The following is a 14,650-nucleotide window of genomic DNA, read 5'->3' as shown; positions in this document are numbered from 1 at the left end:
CAGTGGGAGTCCAGAGGAGGGTCTTGGAACCCAGCCTAGGGTCAGGAAAAGCTGCTTGGAGTCGATGAAAAATGGACAGATCACCTAAGAATCATTCAGAGTTAGTTCGGCAACAGCAGAGATGGGGGTGAAAAAGACGATCTGGGCCGAGGAACAGCCTCTGCAAAGGCACAGAGGTGCCAGGCAGGGAAGGGGAAGAAAGAACGCCAAGAGAAGTTTTCTTCAAAGTTGTTCTTTGTCAGGTCCTATGCTAGGGCCTAGGGACACAGCAGTGGTACCAAATATCCCACAAATAAGTACACACCTATAGACTTAAATACATATGGACATAAAAATATATATGGAGAACCTTGAAAATACTATGCTAAGTGAAAGGAGCGAGACACAAAAATCACACATTGTATGATTCCATTTATATGAAGTATCCAGAATAGGTAAATCTGTAGCGATGGAGACAGAAAACCGATTAGTGGTTGCCAGGGGCTGGGGGAAGCAGGTATGTGGGATGACTGCTTAATGGGTACAAGGTTTCTTTTTGGGGAGATAAAAATGTTTTGGAACTAGGTGGAGGGATGGTTGCACAACATTGTGAATGAATGTACTAAGTGTCACTGAACTGTACTTAAAAATGGTTTATTTTATGTCACATAAATTTTACCTCAATTAAAAAAAATACGGAAACCTATGGACATATTCACTCAATAAATATTTACTGTGTGCCTCTTGTGTGCCAGGCACTAGAGATTCAGGGGTAGTTCCTGTTCCGAAGGTCACACACATGTAAAGAGAATCACACAGATATGAACCCGTATGGACAAAAACACATGCCTCGTGAAGCCATGCAGACACATTCACTTAACGTTCATTTAACAGATGGTTATTGAGGACCAACCACATGTCAGGCAATAGGCCAGCTTCTGCGCCTGCAGAAGGGAACAGGTAGAAGTAATTCTTGTCATGGCATAAGGACACAAACACATACTCACGGATGGAGGCACACCCAGACTGAAGTACACAAACACACACATACCTAAACAAGGACACAGCCAAAATCCAGCAGCCAAAAGAGCAGTAACACACAGACAGGCAAGGATAACCCCCTACATTCCCCGACATGCAAACATCCCTCATGCAATCAATGGGAGTTCCATTAAAAATCAGATGAAAACTGGCTCAGGATTTTAGAGCCTTCCCGGGAGAAGGGAATAAACAGGCCTCAGTAGAAGAGCCTGGAGCAGTGAGGGGAAAAAAAAAAAATCCTCAAGTCTCACTTAAGTGATTTTTGGCAGAAATCAAATTAACGGCGAGACTATGGACTGCTGATAAGGTGCTCCATCATGCTCTGCTGTGTGAATGTGTTTCTTCTACATGTTGTTTTCATTAGCACTTCATTTGATAATGATAAATGGCATTTTCATTTGAAAGAAAAATATTAAAAAGTTCTGATTTGCAAGAGCAAGTAAGAATAAATGATATTATTATGTCCTGTCACTTGTTCAGCTCAGAGAAAAATAATAATAATGATAATAAAAAACCCAACAGCTTTCCCTGCTGAAGTAACACAAGCATTTTATTTCTCCAGTGGGCTATTTGCTCACCATCAAATCTGTCCTTGGCGCAGAACCTGCCAAAAGGTGATTGTTTTGCAGTGTGGAGGAGAAATGCTTCGAGACATCAAAGATCATCAGGAAAGGGTGACCTTGGGAAGTCCGAGGCTCCTTGAGGGCTAGCAGGGGGAGGGACTGCTTCACTGGCTGAGGCTCTGTTGGGGTCTGGAGTGCATGTTCTTTCCTTTGGGTCAGATTCCAGCTTTCTCTCTATCAGTTTACAGAAGCCTGGCCTCATCTGAACTTATTTCAAAGGTCCAGGGGGTCATTGTGGTGATTCCCCAAGTCACTGTCCTGCTTACAACCCATGAAGGGCTCCCTGTCACCTCCAGGATAAAGTTCTAACTCCTGAGCCTGGCATCCAAGGCTCTTAGCCACCTTGACCTTGCCTCCTGCTTCAACTCCCACATTCCCCCCACTTTTATCTTATGCTCCAGCTGAAGTGAACTTTGTATGCTTCCTTTTCTACCCACGTGCTACACGGAGGCCCTGGACAGCTCCTTGGGAGACCTCCTACTTGTTCCATGAGCCAGCTCAAGCATCTCCTTAGAGGACCTTCTCTGAACTCTCTTATAGGAAGGGGCTTCACTCCTTGGTTCCCAAGCCCTATTCTTGCATTCTTTGTCATGAGTGTGGAGGCATGAAATAGGCTGGTGCAGAAGAAAGGCTGCTGCATTGTCGGCATGGTGTGTGCAGATGCAGTGAAAGGGAGCCCTGGGGCTGTAGCTGGGCCCAGCCTGTAGATGGCCTGATATCTGCAAAACCTCCGCCTCGAGCTAGTGAGTGCTCCCTTGTCTGGCTCCCACAATACACTGGGCTTAAGGTGTGCTATGACCCATCACACCTTAATGTGTGCAGCTGTTTGTGTCCATGGTTCTGTACCTTTCTTGCCGCTACACCGGCAGCTTTTCCACAGGGTCTGCTCTGTGTTCTTTTGGTGCTCCCAGGGCCTGGCTGCGGGTCTGCACAAAGTGACCATTTGTTCACTTGTTAGGTAATCAAGTGAGTGGATGATGATGGCGTGATGACCTCTTTAAGAGGGTATGTCACCTGAACTTAAACAGCAGTTGTGAAGGTTGAAGCCTGGGGAGAATTGTTGTGGTTTGAATGATTTTTTGTTCCTGCTATTTCTTCATATCAATAATATAACCTTTCTTTTCTCCAAAGGTGAATCAGAGTCAAATAAGCTTGTCTGAAAATCCAGCACGTTTCAGTGAAGGTCAATGGCATTAGCATGCATTGGGAGATTTCCAATGTCTGGCATCAGCCCAGGTGATTGATGAATCTCTCTCCTGTCTCCTTTGCAGCAGAGGGAGCTTGGTGTGATGGGAGAGGGCTGCGAATCTGCTGCCTCCAGATGGAGGGAGAGCTGCTCAAGGTCAGTGACCATGACAATAATGCAGGACTTTGAGTCTATCTTTGGTCTTTCTTCCTAATTACTTGACCATCTACTACCTCATTTGATGCCCTCCAAAAGCCCAATTTAACTAACATGAGATGAGCTCCCACTAAGTGCCAAACACCCCACTGGTATTATTAGCAGGTCTATCTATTCCCATTTTTAGATGAAGAGAATGAGGTTCAGAGAAGGGAAGGGTCTTGCCCAAGGTCACACAGCTGGATAACAGACGAATCAGTACAAGAATCCAAGTTGGTCTTGCCTTTCCCTAGGTTAAGGGTTTCCCTCTCCCAAAGCATCCATAGGTATTTGATGCTGGAATGAATGAATGAAAGGAAGGGCTGAATGAACTGTGGAAATTGGACAGAGAGGGGAGTTTATATTCTGGATGACACTGAATGTCTCCATAGCCAGGCCTTTCTTCTGTCTTCAGCTTCATCCCTGCTCATCCCACATCTCGGGCTGTATCCAGTCACAGCTGTGCATTCTCTAAGCAGGACCTTTCTCCACTCCATGTTTTTGCCCAAGATATCCCTCCTTCCTGGCAGGCCCTTTTGTCAACTTCGCCTGTTAAAATTCCTAGTATCCTTTAGACTCCAGCTCATATCCCACCTCCTCCAAGAAACCTGCCAACTACATATGGTTTGTTATCCCCACAGCACTATGAGCCCTGTGGGGACATGGATTTGTCTAATTCACTCTTGAATTATACCTGACACAAAGTAGGTGGTCAGTAAATGTCTATATAATGGCAATTATCATAGCATGTTCACTGTTATTAACACTGTAGGACTTGTAATGTTTGTCCTGAATGGTGCTCCCCAACCAACTTTGGGTTACATTCTCCTTCAAGAATGTACTACTGGGAGTCCCATACCCTCTTGCCACAAATTAACAAGGAGAAGAGTCACATCTTATGCAGGGGTTGGTTTTTAAAGACAGTCTGTGAGGCAAAAATCACAAGTAATAAAAATTGTCCTTGAAAATCCTTTGAATAACCTCGAAAGTCCAGAGTACATAATCTACACAGTAGTTAGTTGGTTTACACTTGGGAGCCATGTTGAATGGAAAACCCTTTCTTTAAATAATAGAATCAACATCCACATAGCCAGATGCTTACCTATAAAAGAGGGATGAGGAAAGTCAGATATTTGTGTGTGTGTGTAATCAGCAGATATATTTCTGCATATATAAATTTTAGCATCGTCTTTAAGGGGTTCATGGACCTCAAACCTCAAGCATGGAACCCAGGTTAAGAACTTTTGATATAGAGCTTTAAAATATACAAAGCCCTTGTCATGCAATAGCTTATTTTAACCCTCAAAACCATCCTTTGAAAGGGATATCATCGATATTATTCCTACTTTATAGATGAGAAAGTTGAGACTGAGAGGCAAAATGACTTTTAGTCCAAAGACCTGGCCTCTTGTCCAAGGAATTTGCCCAAAGACTCCTCCATTCCATTGCCCTGACGGCCACCTTGAGGGGTTATACTGATCCTTGATCCATTTGTCAATGGAATAGGAAGATGTGTGACCTTAGATTAGTTACTTAACTTCTCTGAAACACAGAAGCTCTGTTTGCAAAATAAAAATAATACTATCCACTGAATAGTGTTCTGGTATGATTAAATGAGCCATTGGGTGTGAAATTGCCTGGCAGGGTGCCTAGGATATGGGGAGGGCTCCCTGGGGGTTATCTTTTCTTCTTTATCTCTCTGGCACTCCTGGGAAATCAGAGACAAGCCTTCCTCTGTGGTGTCCTCTCCCTTCCTGACCTCCAAAGGTCCTCAAAGATTTGAAGTCTTGGGCAAACTGCTTAAGAATATGCAAATATCTTTGCTTGTCTTTGGTATTTCTGGGTCTTCAATGCCATTTATTGAGCACTGAGTGGAGAGAAGGGAAGCAGGCACCAGGGATCTGTTCAATCACAAAGTTTGTGGGACTTTGAACAGATGTCTTCAAGAAACACTTATGGAAATACAGATGCCTCATCCAGGCTTTTAAGGCCCTTCATGAACCTCTGCTTGAACGCTCCAATCACTGCCCCATTCACTTAGAGTAAAAGCTCAAGTCTTACAGGGCCTATGGATCCCATATCCATGAGGGCCCACCTGGGAAAATACAACCCACACCAGGTAATTTAGTGGAGATCATTTAATACAGGGAGTTAGTTACGAAGTCATTAGAAGAGTTGAAAGAGCAGCCAAGGGAAGGTGAGACAACTCTGAGACTAGCAAATGAAGGGGGCTGCCACTTCCCCTAGGGATGCAGGAATAATGGAGGAGGCCATGTTACTAGACCCCAAGTGCTGGAGCTGCCCCACCAGAGTCAAAACTATGGTAGGCCTCTCTCGTGGGAGCTGAAGCCATGGGAATCTGTTGCCCCTTCTAGATATACCACTTGAATCATAGCAAGTGGGAGCTATACTTGACTTTTATTCCCTCCCTCTCTCTAATCTCCTGTCAGTACCTCCCATTGCTGAAGACCAGCCAGAAGCCAGAGGGCAAGGGAACAGTACAGAGAAGAATGAATATAAGAGGAAACCAGCCATTGATGGTACAGAATCTTCAGGGTATGGTGCACCCCTCCCCAGACCCCAATTATCTCTCTGAACTCAACCCAAAATCTATACTTCCTCAGTGTTCTTTGGACACACCAGGCCTTTATAGTTGCTAGTCCTTCTGTCTGGATTTTGCCCACTAGATATCTACACCCCCTGCCTTGCTTCTGTCACTTCCTAAGTGAGGCCTTCTCTGACAGTCCTATTTAAGTTTCCACCTCCTCCCCCACTGGCCCTCCTTATCTCTTCCCTGCTTTGCTCTTTTAACTTTTTATTTTTATTTATTTATACTCCCTCCCCGGTTCAAGCCATTGTTTCTCAGTCTGGTTGTGTGGGACACAGCTCCCTGGCTCATGCTGGTATTATGAGCCTTGCGCTCTTCTAACTTTTATGACCATTTAACAGGCTATGTAATGTACATATGCATGTATGCATATATTTTTAGAGTCTGCCTCCTCTGTCTAGAATGTAAGCTCCAAGAGGGCAGAGATTTTTGTCTTCTCTGTTTACTATTGTATCCCCAGTACCTAGAACAGTGCCGGGAAAATGGTGAATACTTAATAAGTATTTACTGAATAAATGAATGCATAAATCAAGCTCCAAACACCTCCTTCAGTTTTGTTCATTTGTTCATTCAATAAACTCTAGACTGGGGTGGGGAGTGTGAGGAGGTAATCTAAACAATCAGGATGGACTTCTGCTCTCTGGGCCTCTACTTCCCTGTCCATAAGTCAAAGGAGCTAAGCAGGAGGCCTTAACGAACCCTTCCAGCTGCACCATTCTACAAACCTAAGAGCATTTCCCTGGCAGAAATACTGGGAAGATAAAATTAATCCTCTCCTTAATCAGAGGTTCCTGTCTCTGCACGTGACTTGTCAGGGGAACTTTTCTCTGACGCTCACATGATGCAGGGACTTGTCACATCTTCCATCTCTGGGAACATCCTCACCTGAAATTGAAAGGTAAATATTTCAGTTGTGAGTCTCTCTGTCATGACTCAAATAATTTTAAAATTGCTTCGATGTCTTTGCTTAACAATGTTCAGATTGTTCTAATGCAGGAGAAAACGGTAGTTTTAGACACAGTAATATTGATAGCAGCTAGCAATTTCCATGTATTTCTCTTGGTTATTGGCACTGTGAGGATTAACAAGAAGAACTTTTTACTTATTAAAAAGATGCTTTATGTAAAGGGGCTAGCACGGTGCTTGGTAATAGAAGGTGCTCACTAGATAATGACTCTTGCAGTAATTGTTTTCATGGAGTTGGGGTGAAAAATAGCCATGCTTATTTCCAGAATGTTATAATGCCAGCAAGGATCTCAGCTCAAAGGGATTTTATCCCTAGTAGACCCCTTTAGAAACCAGAGCAAGCCCACTGCAAGAACAGCAGCAACTTTATAGGGCAGAAAATAATTGAAGAATTGAAAAGTGTTGAGAAGGATTTATGATGAGTCAGTGGACAAACAGCCCCGAATTGGCACAATTCTTCCCTCATTCATTCAGCAGGTACTATAGTCTCTAGTACCTTCATGAGAATCAAACTTTGTCCGTGCTCTCAAGTAGCTCCCTATCTAGTCAAAAGGACAATATAATGTGCTATAAATTTCAGTGAATGGTTTCAGCACTATGGTAGAGGAAAGTATAGGGTTCAGTCTTTAGAACATCAAAGGAAGATGCATCAAAAGCTATACATTGAAATAAGCACAAATTTGGTGTTGTCACTTTCACTTACTAGTTCTAGCAAAAAAAGAAAAGTACTGCATTTTGTTTATGTACTTTTTATTGTCTGTTTCCTCCTTTAAGCCAGGGAATTTTATCTATTCTGTTAACTGGTTTATCCTCAGCTTCTAGAAGCATGTTGGTACACAGTAGTCCACAATAAATATTTATTGATGGATAGACTAGACCAGACTACTCTAGACCACTGAACAGGAGAAGAAATAAAACTGGGCCCTGGTCAAGAGAGAAGTTGAAGAACTCTAAGGTCCACAGGTCTATGGGGCACATAATGATGGGGTGACATTTGGGAGGAAGGGACCAGTTTGCAGAGATTGGAGGTGTGGCCAGATCCTGGAAGGCTTGAATGATAAGCCAAGCATCTTGGCCTGTGTCCTAAGGCCCTGGAGAGACACTGAAGGAATTTTAGCTGGAGTGAGGCCTTCTCAGAATCTTGCTCCATGACCTTGTCTTTCTTTCCTAAGAGGTTTCTAAGTTTCTTTTGTGTTACTTGCTTTATTTGACTAGCCCAGTCTTACCTGGGGGTTCTCCGGTCAGCAGAAGTTCTTTTTAGCAAGTGGAAGGGACCCAGTTATCTGCTCCTCCCTTCCCCAAATACAACTCAACCTAATCTGAGCCCACATTCTTTCTGTTTCAACCCAAACTCCAGCTAACGTAGGCAGATGGTTCAAAATGGGAATTCAAGAAGGATGTTTTAGCCCTTCCCGAAAATGGCCTGAAGTGACCTCTGAAAATGGTTTGCTATTCGTTTGACCCAGAGAATCCCACAAAATCATGTAAATTGAGAGGTTCAAATTTACGGGTTCATTTTAAGATCACTCGTGAAACTGCCCAGGCCATCAAGGGTATGCATATCCGAAAAACCACCAAGTATTTAAAGGATGTCACGTTACAGAAGCAATGTGTACCATTCCATTGTTACAATGGTGGAGTTGGGACATGTGCCCAGGACAAACAGTGGGGTTGGACGCAGGGTCGGTGGCCCAAAAAGAGTGCAGAATTTTTACAGCACACACTTAAAAATGCAGAGAGTAATGCTGAACGTAAGGGTTTAGATGTAGACGCTCTGGTCACTGAGCACATCCAGGTGAACAAAGCTCCCAGGATGCGGCGCAGAGCTTAACAAAGCTCACGGGAGGGTTAACCCACACATGAGCTTTCCCTGCTACACTGAGATGGTCCTAACTGAGAAAGAGCAGGTTGTTCCTAAGCCAGAAGAGGAGGCTGCACAGAAGAAAAAGATCTCCCAGAAGAAACTGAAGAACAAAAACTTATGGCCCGGGAGTAAATTTAACATCATATAAATGCTAATAAAAGTAAAAGCAGAATGTTAGTTGTCTTTATTAGTAAATATATTTCAAGTGTCCTCACAAAAAAAAAAAAAGAAGAAGAAAAAAGAAGAAGGATGTTTTAGTAATTGTGTGATGAAGACATATCTTTGTCATCTCATTGCAGCCTGAAGACAGCTTGGGGGAAGTCACTTTGAAGGATTTCAATAATGTGTCCAAATCTTAGTGTGTATAAAAAGGGTGACAACTGGATGCCAGTTTCAGAGAGGATGGGTCAAGCTTTAGATTGGTGTGTCTGTGTTACTTGCCATGTATCAGGATCTTTTTTTTAAATTTTTCTAATTGGATAATATTGGGGAAGAGGGTGTTTTTTCAGGACCCATCAGCTCCAAGTCCAGTCACCATTTTCAACCTACTTGTAGGGGGGCGCAGCCCACCATCCCATGCGGGAATTGAACCGGCACTCTTGTCGTTAAGAGCTCGTGCTCTAACCAACCGAGCCATCTGGCCGCCCCAGGATCTTTTTTTAAATATTAACAAAACTCTATATTCACTGACAAATATTTCTTAAGCAACTAGGTTCCAGACACTGCCCTATATGCTGGGTTGGGGAGTCAATATTCACAAGAAGCCATGTCCTTGCCATCAAGGACCCTTTAGCCTAGGGAAGATTTGACACATGGTCATAATAAGGTCACCACAACAAAACATGCTTTCTTTATCCACTATGTGTGATTTATATACATTTCCTCATTTGACTCTCACAGCAAGTCATTAATGTTGATACTTTTTTCTCTACTTTATCAGACAAGGAGACCAACTGTTGCAAGGTCAGTAAGTGGTGCAGTCAGGATTTGAACTTAGATCTGACCCCAAATCCATGCTCTTTCCACAGTTTCTGTGTCACCTTAGAGGAGAGCTGGTGCATGTACATGAAGTGTGATCAAAAACTACAGTGAATGCTACTGCTGCCTAATGCCATCTGACAGAAAGACGGAGATCTTCAATACGGGAAGCGGCGTGTCGAACCTTAGTTACCGTGTGTGACAAGTTTCAATTTGTTTGATGTAGTCAGTTGGGCATGAGCTATGGTTGAGAGAAGGTGTGTTTTAAAGTGTGCCGTAAATCATCTGCCATCATGACAACTCTCCGTGTCACACATCGCTTCTGGTATGGCAATTTCTGTCAGATAAAAACATTATGGCGTGTCCTCATCCACCTTATTCACCAGATCTGGCATCGAGTAACTTCAGGCTTTTCCCCAAAGTCAAAATGATTCAGAACACCGAGGCAGCCATGACAGCACAACTAAAGACATTCATGAAAGAGGACTTCCAGACCTGCTTCAGAAAGTGGCAAGAATGATGGGATAAGTGTGTTTGAAGGAAGGGGGAGTATTTTGAGGGGTATTAATGGCAATGTGTCTTTTACTATAATAAAATTTTTAAAAATTTAAACATTCACCATAGTTTTTTTATCATACCTCATATCTGGGGTGGGATTGGGAGAAGGGTGGCCATGCAGCATATCAGGAGTTCTTAGAAAAGATGAAGGAACAAATTAAAATTGGCAAAAAATAGGGAATGAGTAAGTTGGAAGGGATAGAATTCTTGGTCAGCTGTGGAGGTGGGCAAATCACCAAGTTCCAGAGGTCCTCCCATATGGCCAAGTACTACCTACCATGGGAGAATTCCTGACCACTCCCACTAGTTACACCTCACATTTTTTACTCTCCTGACCCACTACTTCCAGCCCTCTTGACCCCTGGGAGAGGTCCCAATGACAGTTCTGTTCCTATCACTATTATCACCCTAGCACACATCCTTCAAATACCTCATAGTGGGCAGGTCTAGCTGTAGGCTCCAGCTCTTCCCTCCAGTGATAGGAGAGGATGTGCCACTTGCAAATGGAAATGCTTTCCTTGTCCAGTGTTTGCAGGAATAGTTCTGCTGCTGAAATTGCCTGGCCCTTGTTGGCACAGAGTTTCTTTTTAGTCACTCCCTCATCAATTCATTAAGCAAGCATTTATTGAGGCCAACTCTGTGTCAGGCCTGTTTTGGGATCTGTGGACATACAGGTGTGGTGGACTTTGTCCCTCCTTTCCAGGAGCTAACACTGCATTGAGGAGACAGACATAATTCTAAGAAGTGTATGGTGGGTGGGGTGGAAGAGTAGGTAAGGGAAGGAGAACTGCTACTGGGGTCTCTTTCAGGGCCAAGAGTTAGGGAGGACTAGAGTGGCCTTTATAGAAAGCATGACCCTGAGCAGGTTCACTAGCTGATGAGAGTGGGAATGGGGGTGGAGAGGGACAGTGAGGCAGGAACACCCCAGACAGGGGAAACTGTATGCACAAAGGCATAGAATTCCTGGGGGTACCAAAATACTTTGAGAACTTTGAGATCCCAGAGTGAAAGTTGCCAAAGCATGAGATGAATCTGTAGAGGTAGGCAGGGGTGAGCTCATGGAGGGTCTTGAATGCCAGATGTGGTCATTGCTGTGTTCACCAAACTCTCCGCATAATTCCTTTTCCTCCAGAGCACATAGCTTGACTGCAATCCCAGCCTCTCTTGTGGTTAGTATGGCCCCATAGAAACCTCTAACATGTGATGCTCTCTCTCTTCCTTGTCTGTGACTAGATGCAGACACGTCCAGGGCCTTAGGGGATGGTGGAGCCACAAGATGGAAGGAGCTTGGGTCTACAAATTTCCGCTTGGAGGAGAGATTCTTACCCATCAGGAACACCCATTAAAACTTTGTATGAATGAGAAATAAACTTCTATGTGTTAAGCCACTGGGTAGGGGTGGTTATCTGTTATAGTAGTTAATAGATAGCTTTATTCAATGATCCTCAGACTTTAGCATGAAACAAAATCACTAGCAGTTTGTTAAAACAAAGATTTTTGGGCTCCACCCTGAAATTCCAACTGAATAGGTGCTGAGGTGGGGCCTGCAAATGTGTATTTTTTACAAGTTACCAGGTGATGCTGACGCTACTTGTCTGGAAACCACACTTTGAGAATTACTGTCTTAGCTAAAGGATTTCACCCCAATGGGAGATGAATACTCTTGGGTTTCCTGAACATAGAGCACAAGCTGCATAGGAAGGGACCTTGGTTAGATGACAATGATGGACAATGACAGTGATGACGAGGACCAACCATTTCCTAGGCACTCACTGGGCGCTGGCCTGTGTTCTAAGTCATTAAACCCTCCTAACAATATGATAAAGGATTCTTAAATTTCCACCTATGAGGGGCAAAGGTGCTTTAGATGTTTTCCCCCTCAGGCTCTGTAAGAGGAGGGAGGAGGCAAATGTCCCTGGGAGGGGTAGTAAGACTTAGTAGAAAGAGTACATAAGCTTTGGAGTCAGACAGACTGGACCAGGACCCCAACTTCCCCACATACTAGTCACATGACTCCTCTGCATCTCAAATTCCTCAACTGTTAAATGGAAAAAATACTATGTACTTCAAAGGGGTGTTAGGAGGATTATAGAGAATGTATGAAAGCCCCTCACTCCTGGTCTGTACTCATGCAAATGCAGTCATTATTATTGTCTCTGCTCTGAGCTTTCAGACTCAATGCCTGGGCCAGGCCTGGCTATATTAGCATGTGAAACTCTATCTCTTTTGCCTGAACTGCCTCAGTTTCCCTTAAGCAGCCCTAGGCAACTGTCTGAAGATGGAGGAGGAGGTGCAGCGACCTGTAGCCACCACTCTGCTCAGTCAATGCTGACCTGGAACTCCAGCCTCGTTCTCTTAAGTCACCAAGGCACATGGAAATGGCCAGCCTGATTGAGGTGTGCTACTTACTTCGTAATTCTTCTTGGGGCTGTCCTGACATCAAGGTATCAGTGGCTACAGTTTCATTAGGTTTATATTTTACTCTCCCTGAACACAGAGATGAGGCCCAGCAAGCCTTAGCAGAGGGAGAAGGTGGTGTGAGGATTAATGGCCAAGGCAGGGGTGGGGGGAGGCAAAGTGAGCCCCAAGTTTGGGGCCTTAATGGGACAGGATCCCAGGCTCCAGGTATACTTCTGTCAGTAAGTTACTTCTCAACTCGCCTTCTGAAATGCCAGGGACTTAGCGAGAATCTTGGCTGGGAAAACCTCAGGCATTGCTAGGAAATGCCTTTTAACTTACAGCATAACAAAACAGCCCTTGCTGACTTTAACCATATTTAACCTCTTTAAATGCAAACCGTTTCTAGCTTTCCCTATTCCTTGGTTCACATCTTTAACAAGTTGTTTAAAATGTCCTTGAAGCTCTGGCAATGACACTTCTAACAATCGCTGGCTAATCTCACTTGAATTAAAGACAATGGTACAGGTAAACATGTCGGAAATGGTTATCCCTAGATTGTATATGTGGAGTTCAGAGAGGGAGAGATACTTGTTAGAGGTTATGTAGCATAAGCCTGGCAGAACAGGAATCTAAATCCTCAGGTCCTAACATTACTCCACACTCTTTATTTAGAAAGTTGCAAAGATGAACGACGTCAGTGACCTTAGAGTACAATCCACATTCCTTACAACAGCCTGTATGATCTGGCCAGTTCTCTCATGTCTCTGGCACCTCTGTCCCTATCCTCACGGTTCTGTTGCCCCTCTGGCCATCTGTTGTTTCCTAGAATTCATTAAACTCGTACCTACCTCTGGGCTTTTGCATTGATGTTCTTTGCCTGGCTCTTCCACAGTGGCTCCTCATCTTCAGGTCTCATTTCAAAGTCATTTTCTCAGGGAAGAGACCTCTACCCTGTCTAAATAGAACCCCTGTTATTTCCTTCCATAAAACCTTCCTTCCCAGCCCTCACCACAATCTGTAATTATAGTTGACTCTTGAACAATGTGGGGGTTAGGGGCACTGACCCCTGTGCCATCAAAAATCCATGGGTAACTTCTGACTCCCCCAAAACTTAATTACACTTACCCATGGAAGAATGATTCCAGAAGCCCCACAGATACCCAAATCCACAGATGATCAAGTCCCTTATATAAAATGGTGCAGAGCAATGCATACAGTCTGCCCTCCACATCCGTGGTTCCCAACTATGAATCAAAAATAGTGTTTTTCAGATTTCCAGTCACGATGGCGGAGTAGGTAAACACTATGCTTGTCTCCTCTCATGACCACATCAAAATTACAGCTAAACTACTGAACAACCATCAATGAAAATCACCTGATGTCTGGCTGAACTGATGTCCTACCTCTAAGTACATACAGGAGAAGCCACATTGAGACTGGTAAGAGGGGCAGAAACATGGAATGGGATGGTCCCACATCTGCGTGAGACCCTTAAAACTTGGGGGGGGGGATATCTTGGCTGCAGAGGTTCCCCCCTGGAGGAGTGAGGGGTCCCAGTCCCACACCAGGTTCCACAGCCCAGGGTTCCAGTGCCAGGGAGAGAAGTCCCTATAACTTCTAGCTATGAAAACCAGTGAAGACTATGGCTGAGTGAGACTGAGGGAAGCTAGAGTCCCTGGCGAGCCTCTTAAAGGGCCCACACACAGACTTACTTACTGATAGACTCACTTGCTCTGAGCTCCAGCGTGGGGGCAACAGCTTGAAAGGTACTCAGGACATACGGGGAGGAACTAAGTTGTCTGGCTATAGGATAATGGCTGGAGGGGCAGCTTTCTTCCAGACAGAAGTGCTAGAAGAATCCACTGTTTGTTTGTTGAGCTCTTCCCCTCTCCAGGCATTCAGATGCAGGCGGCTGCCATATTGGAGTCTCCATCAACCTAGCTAACACTGTTTGTCTCCTCCACCCTGTTGATTCCCTGAGGCCCTGCCCCACCCAAATTTCTGGCACACCCAAGCTGCTTCCAGTGGCTTTTCTATTCAAAGGCCAGTATTGGACCATACTGCAGACTACCTAAAGTCTTGCAAAAGTTTACAAACCCCAAACAAGCAGCGTCTGCCTTCTGTGTATCCCATACCTCTTGCTCAACGGCGTCAATCCTGGCACTCATGGCAGCCAGTCTTTGTTTGTGGCTTGGCCTCTTGAAGCACTTCCCAGCCTAGCTCAGGTGGCAACTATCTGCCGTCTGAGGATT

At 44.4% G+C, this 14,650-nt stretch overlaps 1 long non-coding RNA gene across 1 annotated transcript; it reads left to right on the top strand.

The window, feature by feature from the left end:
- The first annotated feature begins 2,828 nt into the window (after positions 1-2,828).
- Positions 2,829-9,921, top strand: LOC141572369 (uncharacterized). Its single transcript, XR_012497729.1, has 3 exons — positions 2,829-2,985; positions 5,475-5,580; positions 9,491-9,921. It is a non-coding gene; the product is annotated as an uncharacterized LOC141572369 (long non-coding RNA).
- Positions 9,922-14,650: the final 4,729 nt, after the last annotated feature.

This window comes from Rhinolophus sinicus, linkage group LG06 (genome assembly GCF_036562045.2).
Source record: "Rhinolophus sinicus isolate RSC01 linkage group LG06, ASM3656204v1, whole genome shotgun sequence".
Lineage (NCBI taxonomy): Eukaryota > Metazoa > Chordata > Mammalia > Chiroptera > Rhinolophidae > Rhinolophus > Rhinolophus sinicus.
This window is presented reverse-complemented; position numbering and strand designations above follow the sequence as displayed.